The following is an 8745-nucleotide window of genomic DNA, read 5'->3' as shown; positions in this document are numbered from 1 at the left end:
GGGGGTGGGGGGGAGGGGAATAATAATATAAAAAGGACATGAAAATCTGCAGGAGGATATTTTTGGGGATCATATCCTCAAACAATGCCAATAAAACCATCAAACTCCAACCTGCATTTCTGGAGAAAACAGACAAGCCCTCCCCCATCTGCAATGCTTGTCTAAAGCAAGCTGAGTTGAACATAAAGGGTTAGGCATCATATGACTAATGTTACTGGCACATGTGACTACTGTCATTTAGCCTAATAGATTTATTAATCAGTGGCCACGTTGAAACAGCAGTGCTGCTTGGATCATATCTTGTCAATGTAGCTGAACAAGTTCTTAACAAGAGTGATTCATCAGTTCACCATCAGTCATCTGAAGGACTCTGTGTATGTGATAAGGAAAGCACTAGGTTGATATTAATGTTTCATGATTGTTTTATTGTTTTAATTTTAAGGGGAAACACCTTACCTCTATGGACCTCTTCTAGTTGCCACATGTAGCCATAAAATATTATATCACACATCAAAGTGCTAATTGTCAGCCATATTTTATAACACACTCTGCTAGGCAATCAGCATAATATGACAATCTGTGTGCAAAAGCCTCAAATGCAAGTGAGTTCAAAGTTAGACTTACTTTTCCTATAGTTAATAATATTTTACCCCCTTCACCTGTAGCATTTTCACTCTGAAAAAAAAAGGTAAAAAATAAATAAATAACGCTTTCTAAAAAAAAGAGACAATCACATCACTGGAGCTGCCATTTGAATCTCCGGTTGCTATGCTACTCAGGACTGCACATGCGCATTGGCTGGTCTAGTCTGAAAATAAGCTTTTTAATACTATTTGAGCATAAGAAACAAATGAGACAGTTGTTGTCAGATTTTATTGGTGATTTCACAAATGAATTTTAATTGTTAACTTGGTGAACAGCTTTGGAGAATTTGATGTTTCGCCATTCAAAGACACAGGTGTCACACAACGAGGTAATCCAAGGCATGACGATGAAGATAACGATTCACAATAACTTTTAATAGTATAGATAAACTGAACAAACTCAAAAAGGCAGGCTAGCAAAGAAGAAAAAAACGTAACTGACGATACCGAACAAATGAGGATACAAACAGAGGAATTAATATAATAAACAGGATAATTAGGCGAACATAGCTGAACACGATAAAGCAATCAAATCAAACACCATGGTAACAATTCAGACACACAGACAGGAAATGAACACAGAAAACCAAACTAAACTGAATGACAACAGGAGCTGTACTTGCGTGAATAAAATAGTCGTTTTATTCATAAAAATCACGTTTCAAAGATGAATGCTGAGTGACTTGCCTTAGAGAAACTTTTCACGAATGAGAAGCTTTCATTCTTCTGGAGAAGTAGAAAAAAGTGATTCCAAAGATATTGTTCCTTTTTGTCATTATTGTTACAGTTGTGGTGTGGACTCTGCTGTTATTTTAGATTAAGAATGATTTTTAGAACTATCATTATCAGTGGCAGCTCGTCGGGGGAGGCAGGGGAGGCACAGCTACCCCAACATTTTGAGGTGAAAATGGGAGGAGGACGATTTAAAGGGGTCATATGATGCTGCTAAAAAGAACATTATTTTGTGTATTTGGTGTAATGAAATGTGTTTATGCGGTTTAAAGTTTAAAAAGCACATTATTTTCCACATACTGTAGGCTACATTGTTGTTTCTCCTCTATGCCCCGCCTTTCTGAAACACATCGATTTTTATAAAGCTCATCGGTCTGAAAAGCAAGGTGTGCTGTGATTGGCCAGCTATCCAGTGCGTTGTGATTGGCCGAATACCTCAAGCGTGTGACGGAAATGTTACGCCACTCATCATACTGTTGATGGCGTGTCCGGCCGGAGCGATGAGACAAAAACATTAAAACCCATTACAAACGAGGAATTTGTTGCATCCAGTGGGGACATAATTACTGATTATAATGACTTATACTGTCTTTTTATGCGTTGCATCGCGCCGCGTAAACATAAAACCATGTCTGCATTTGTGATCGGAGAAATGACAAACAACAAGTGCTACTCTACACTGCCCTTATTATGTGATTACACTGAGAAAAAAATAGATGCTCAGATTCTTCCTTCTTATTCTGAGTGTACTAAAATTTATCTCTCTTTCAAAAAAATATTTAGTTCTTGTGCATGTTTCTAGGAGATAGATGTCACATCACCTGCTTACATAAACATAAAGGCAATCAGATAATCTCTCTTCCACCCACTCTTTTATGAAATGGGACTTTCCTTGCACTTAAAAGAAAAAAACATTATGACTAGTCCTGGTCTAAATAACATGTTCAGTAGAGAGATGATTTAACCGTGCCATGTAACTCAACACAGTGCTTGGGAAAGGGTTCCCAGTAGAGGTTGATTTGTTCAGACATGATCTGGTAATATCCGTCAGCTCTAGCCCAAGCCTGCTCATAGCTCATAGCAATGTTGTGAAAACAGTGTAGCCTGTTGGCACAAGTCATGTGTTGAAATACTTATAATTTTATCACGCACCAAAAACAATGTAAGCCAGGTGGATCAACAAAATAACGAGCACACATTTCACATCCATTTGTAGAAACTTTCGGAGATCAGCGTGGTTAGTGGTTAGTGCACACAGACATGTGCATGCACACATATCATGAACTGTGGTATAGATTAATATCTGCTTAAGTTGTTGTCTGTGTTTATGTTGTCGTGGCAACGACACTGACACCTCATACTAGGGGTGTAACGCATTCGTTTTCTCGATTTAAACTGAATGTACGAAGGAAACTGATAAAATAACCACAGCATTAACAGCCCTGATCGTCGGGGGAGGCACAGCTTCCCAAAAATTTTGAGGTGAAAATGAGGACGATTTAATGTTAATAAAATTCACAATTCATTTCAGTTAATATCTCAGAACGTGTATTTTTTGTTTGTAATTTCACAGCTGTAATACCATAACATGTTACTGAAGTTGTAAAGCGCCGCTTTTCTATCGCGAATGTGCCGAATCTGCTGATGGAATTACAACCGCTAGGTGATAGAGAAGAGGAGGGGGAGTCCGGGAGAGAGCTGAGCTCTCGTGCCTCCGTTGTTAAAAAATAAATTAGCCAATCAGCATCGAGTGTTCACTTTCAGCGCTGATGAGTGTTGAGAAAAGAAACCTGTAGGTGAGGATTTTATTTTACTGATAATGTACCAAGTACTTATGAGTAGCGATATTGAATATTTGATCGCCAACAGATTTACCAAGCTGTCATTCAAACAGTATATATACAAATTAAAAATAAAGGGAGAACAAGCCTAAGCTGGATACAGGCTAACGAATATATATATATATATATAATATATATATAGTGAAAGTATATATCACTTTCATTTGTTATATCACTTGAGGTTAAACTGTATTGTTGTGTTGCTCATTTCTATAATTTTGTGGGTTTGTCCACTTTCATTTGCTTATTTTTAGTGATCATTCATCACTGCAATAAATATCCAGCCTTCCAGCTTCTGTGAAATGCTGTAAAGACAGATTTGGATTAAATACTCACGGCATAACAAATACAGGTCAGTCTAGATCATTCATTTCATTCAGACAAAATTACAGTGAATTTGTAATTATGCAGATTATATGAACCAGCATTAAAAAAATCACTACCTACACTGAACACACAGATAAGCTCATACAACACGCACAACACACATACAAACACCAAAATGACATTGTGTAAACATAAAAGGGCACATTGTATGTACATGATTTATTAGCTCAACTAATTTGAAAAGGGGATGATAACTTCATTTTAGCAGGTATTACTAATTAAAGTAGAAAATGCTCTTGTAAGCAAAACAAATTCTCCTCTAATGAATCCCAAGAGTTGGTTCCTAATAGGTTTTTAATCTGATCTTTCCCCTGCCACCTAACTAATGGTGATATAAAACAGGATCTTTGAGGTGTATCATTTTATCTTTATCAAAAAATAACATAGATCAGCATTGGGCAGCAGATACTGGCTCATTGATTAATTTTTTTTCCTGTAATGATCATCTTTCTGAAATCTTGTGATAAATGGCAAAAAACTGCAATGCATTTAGGCTTTGAGACGTGATACTTGAAAAGTGGTACAGTACAGCCATTATTAAAATGAAACCCCCTGAACCTGGAGCTATAAAATCCAGCTGTGAACGGCTCAGTCTGTCTCATGTTTTATCTGTCACAGTAGACTGATGTCCAATTGTTAAAGGGGTCATATGGCGTTGCTAAAAAGAACATTATGTTGTGTATTTGGTGTAATGCAATGTGTTTATGCGGTTTAAGGTTAAAAAAACACATTATTTTTCACATAATGTACATTATTGTTTCTCCTCTATGCCCTGCCTTTCTGAAACGCATCGATTTTTACAAAGCTCATCGTTCTGAAAAGGCGAGGTGTGCTCTGATTGGCCAGCTATCCAGTGCGTTGTGATTGGCTGAATGCTTCAAGCATGTGACGGAAATCTTATGCCCTTTACCATACTGTGATGCCGTGTTGCGACGCGATGAGATAACACCAATAAAACCCATTACAAACGAGGCATTTGTTGCATCCAGTGGGGACATAATTACTGATTATAATGACTTATACTGTCTTTTTACGCGTTGCGTTGCGCATCGCGCCACTTAAACAAAACCATGTCTGCATTTGTGATCGGAGAAACAACAAACAACAAGCGCTACTCTACACTGCTCAAAACTCGCGTTTGAATCGTCAGTGGCAAATTCTTTAAATATAAAAAACGTACTTACAGGCTGTGAGTCAGAAGCACCAGACTGTCCTTGCAAAGTTGGAACTGCCCCACTTTATAGAAACAGCCTTTGTGCACAGACTCATTGTAGGCTAACGTTGCTCTGCAGGATCAGGCAACAGTCCTCCATAAAATGCGCTGCACACATCTGAATATTTGGGTTGAACTGTTCTGGAACTGTGTTGTAAATACAACTTAACCACTGATTTCTAGTTGTGTCCTCTTTTGGAAGGCCAAACAAAGTAGTTTCGCTTTCACAACGAAACACACAGCGTCACACACGGTGGGCTAGAGTGAGCGGAGGCCGGATGCCTAGAGTGAGGAACGGCCGGCGGGCTAGAGTGAGCGCCAGTTTGTACAGGATAGTGAACCAGACGTGTGTGTGTGTGTGTCTGTGTGTGTGTGTGAATTAGATTATCACAAGAGGCCATTTTTATTGCTCTTTCATAGCCCCTGAAACATTGAAGACTTTTCGGTCATAGTTCAAGCAGCAGCTTTGTCTCAGATGTGTCTCCTAAAATAGAATCAAATTTTGACATAGAGCAATAACTATAAAAGGAATGCTATAAAAGCTATCAAATGAATGTGGATAGCATCGCTCACAAAATTTGATCATTGTTTGATGAAAAATGTTTGAGTTCAAAATGAAATCTAAGCAAGACTTTGGGATCTTATAGCAAATCTGAACACTTGTGAAAATTCTTGTGGAGATTACATGTGAAGAAAAATCTAAGAAGCAGGAGTCATAAGCGAAAGTCTCCATTGTCCTGCGTTTAATCGCATTGCTGTCTAGAAGAAACAGTTGAGATATTATAAAAATATAATTTAGTCATTTCTTTTCTACTGGTACGTGGACAAAAATGACCCAAGTTAGATCTCAATACAAAACAAAGTTTAAGAATTGTTCAGAAATGTTCAGCATACAAATAATCATAATTAGATCATTACTGTGAAAGCTTATATGTAGCTCAATTTCCTTTTAATGCAATACAGCTGCATATTCAGAATTGCACAGTATTGCAGCATACAGTATAACTGTGTACAGTATACAGCCGTTCTGTGTTCTTTGTTACAGGATATTGCCTTTAAAGCAAGCTGACTCTGTCTAATCTGTCAAAGGGAACATTTTGTGTCGTTCAGTCAAGAAATGGAGTGCAACATAAAAATTAAATCTTAGGTTTTGTGAATAAGAGCAAATCCTTCCAACCACTTAATAGGTTTCATGCTTGAACAGGAATCTTATTATAGTCTGATACTCAGAGTTTCGGGTTCCCTCCCTGCACACTTTTTTTTTTCCTGTTTACTTGATATATTTCTGACTAAGCTGTTTTGGGTTTTCAGTTAAAGCAAAGATCTGGAAGCTAAAAGTGTCACAAACAGTGCCATTGTCACACCCCTGTGGACTGTTGATTGTGGTTTCTCCCTCTGTGTCCTTATTTGGTTGTTCCTGTTCTCATTATTAGTTAATCCCCTCATAGTGCTCACCTGTCTGCCCCTCGTTATCTGCCCTATATCAGTTGTGTGTGTGTGTGTGTGTGTGTGTGCGTGCGTGCGTGCGTGCGTGCGTGCGTGCGTGCGTGCGCGCGCGCGCGCGCGTGTGTGTGTGTGCTACCTGAATCTGCTGTGTTGTGTCTACATTAAATATCATTATTGGAATCCTTGTCGTCATCCTGCCTGCCTCCACACACCATGACAGCCATAGTTTCGGCGAGGAGTACATTTGAACTTGCATTCCTGAATAATGGTTAATACAGTCTTTCAGCTATGCTAAAATGCACAATATAATAACATCGATGACACAAAACACCTGCTCACCTAGCTGCTTTGTATGCTGCAAATCACCAATAGAATACAATTGTTATTGTTTATTAGAGAAGCACCGATATTAACATTTTCACAGATGAGCCAATGATCTATATTTTGTCTTAATAAATTAAAAATAAAATACTGACAAAACAAAATCAGGTGTTTTAAATACTACAAATGGTTTTACAAATGAGGCATTAAAACAGTATGAAATGTACAGGGTGAAAAAAATGACATTTTGAGATTTTTTAATAGTGTTAGATAATTTAGATAATTTTAGATAAAAGATCATTTTAATAGTATTATTAAATTATTAATAACAATTAAAATGATTTAAAAAAAATTGACAAAGTTTTAAAAGATTGACTTTAAGTGAACGTTTGGCAAATGTCATCTAAATGCAAAAGATAGGAAATGTGCATGCACAAATATTAAATATTTAAATAAAAATTGGATGAATGAATGAATGAATGAATTTGAACCATTAAAAAATCTCCAAAAATTTATATAGTACCAATATATTGCATCCTTATTTTTTACATCTCGGGTACTATATTTGGGCAGTATTTATTTATTTAAATGGTTTAGTGTAAAATTGTGTCCTTAGTATTGTTATATTGCATTATAATATTGTAATATTGCCATGTTATATTGCATTAATTGTGACTATGTTCAACGCATGGACTTTCATATCTTATTATTAAATACAAAGTTGTTCCAGCTACTATAAACAAGATGGCCAGGTCAAAACTGAAGATTAATATTTCAAAATGTTTATCAACCATACAACAACCAATACAGGCATCAGAAGAATGAATCAAAATACCAGTATACCCTTTAAACCAATCTCTGCATGGTGTATATTTCTGAATTTCATAATGCAACAATATGCACAGTAGCATGCCCTCTGAAAACATATGCTCCATATGTCTCTCTCAGCTGCAGTGGATGTAGTGGCAAATGTCATGGGAAGCATAATTAGCATGCGTGATTAATTAAAAAGCATTATCAGTCGTTAGCCCTTCAACTGCAAAGAATACTCTAAAAGGTCGCAATCTATAATTAGTTTATTTGGAGTAAAACAGATATGAGTGAGCAAACAGGAGTCGCTGAAATCTTCACCGGAATTATTTTTCACGCCGCTGTATTTGTTCAGTAATTGTCATATAAATGAGGAATCTGATATTCGTCGATGAGGGGAAATGCTCTCCGCTGGGAATCATGCCATGCGAGGCAGTTTCCTCCTGGAAAAAAACAACAACAGAACCCTGTGTTAACGGAGTGCCCACACGATCACACCACTATGACACTTTATTTAAAAATATCTGCATGTTAAACACTGTTATTTGCCTTTCTCATCAACCAGATAATGTTCTGATGACAGAGCAAACAACACTAGAGGGCTTCAGCATGACTCTCACAATAGTTGATTATATAACTGTATGAAAATATATGTTTCTGTTTTCCTTCACACACTAAGATCACACCTCTGGGTAATAGAGGTGAAAAAATAGAAGAGCTAAAGAAGGCCATATTAAATCAGATTGGCTTGTGCTGTGCCTGTAGGTAGGAGGCCAATGAGAGGAGAGCTGTATGCCAATAATGTAGATTTTGGACTTAATAACAGGCGCTGCATGAATATTTGCACTGAGGGATGTAATTTAATGTAATTAAATGAGGGGAAATGGACGCATCACAACAGAGGCAGTTCATTAAAGAAGGTCATTAATCACAAACAGGGGTCAAGCAGAAAGCTGTGCCCTCTTGTTCTCTCAAAGAATACTGTAAATGTTGATTTCAGTGGCGCAGCCCATAGTAATGATGACAGCTGTTACTGTGATGTGCTAGGAAAAGAAACAGTCTTGGTAAATATAATATTTCATCTGACAAAAGAAAAAAAAAATATATATATACATATACATACATATACAACCTATATACAATACATATACAACAATACTGGAACCAAATTAAAAATGTAACCTCAAAGGACTACAACATTACTGTAACACAGTAATGAATTAAAAAATGTAAAGATGAATTTTAATAGTGTTATTACATTTTTAGTGTTTTAAAAGATTCATTTTAAGTAAGCATTCAGCAAATGTAATGAAATAAACATTTCATTGTGTCCCCCCCCCCCCCAAAAAAC

General features: G+C 36.8%; 1 long non-coding RNA gene across 1 annotated transcript in view; it reads left to right on the top strand.

Moving 5' to 3' along the window:
- Positions 1-594: 594 nt before the first annotated feature.
- Positions 595-8745, top strand: part of LOC107685337 (uncharacterized) — a 19789-nt gene continuing 11638 nt past the window's right edge. The window contains exon 1 of the long non-coding RNA XR_001633942.1: positions 595-606. This is a non-coding gene — a long non-coding RNA (uncharacterized LOC107685337). The remainder of the gene's footprint in view (positions 607-8745) is intronic.

The sequence above is a fragment of the Sinocyclocheilus anshuiensis genome, unplaced genomic scaffold (assembly GCF_001515605.1).
Source record: "Sinocyclocheilus anshuiensis isolate Anshui unplaced genomic scaffold, SAMN03320099.WGS_v1.1 scaffold385, whole genome shotgun sequence".
Lineage (NCBI taxonomy): Eukaryota > Metazoa > Chordata > Actinopteri > Cypriniformes > Cyprinidae > Sinocyclocheilus > Sinocyclocheilus anshuiensis.
Note: the sequence above shows the minus strand (reverse complement) of the source record. Positions and strands in the feature narration are given on the sequence as shown.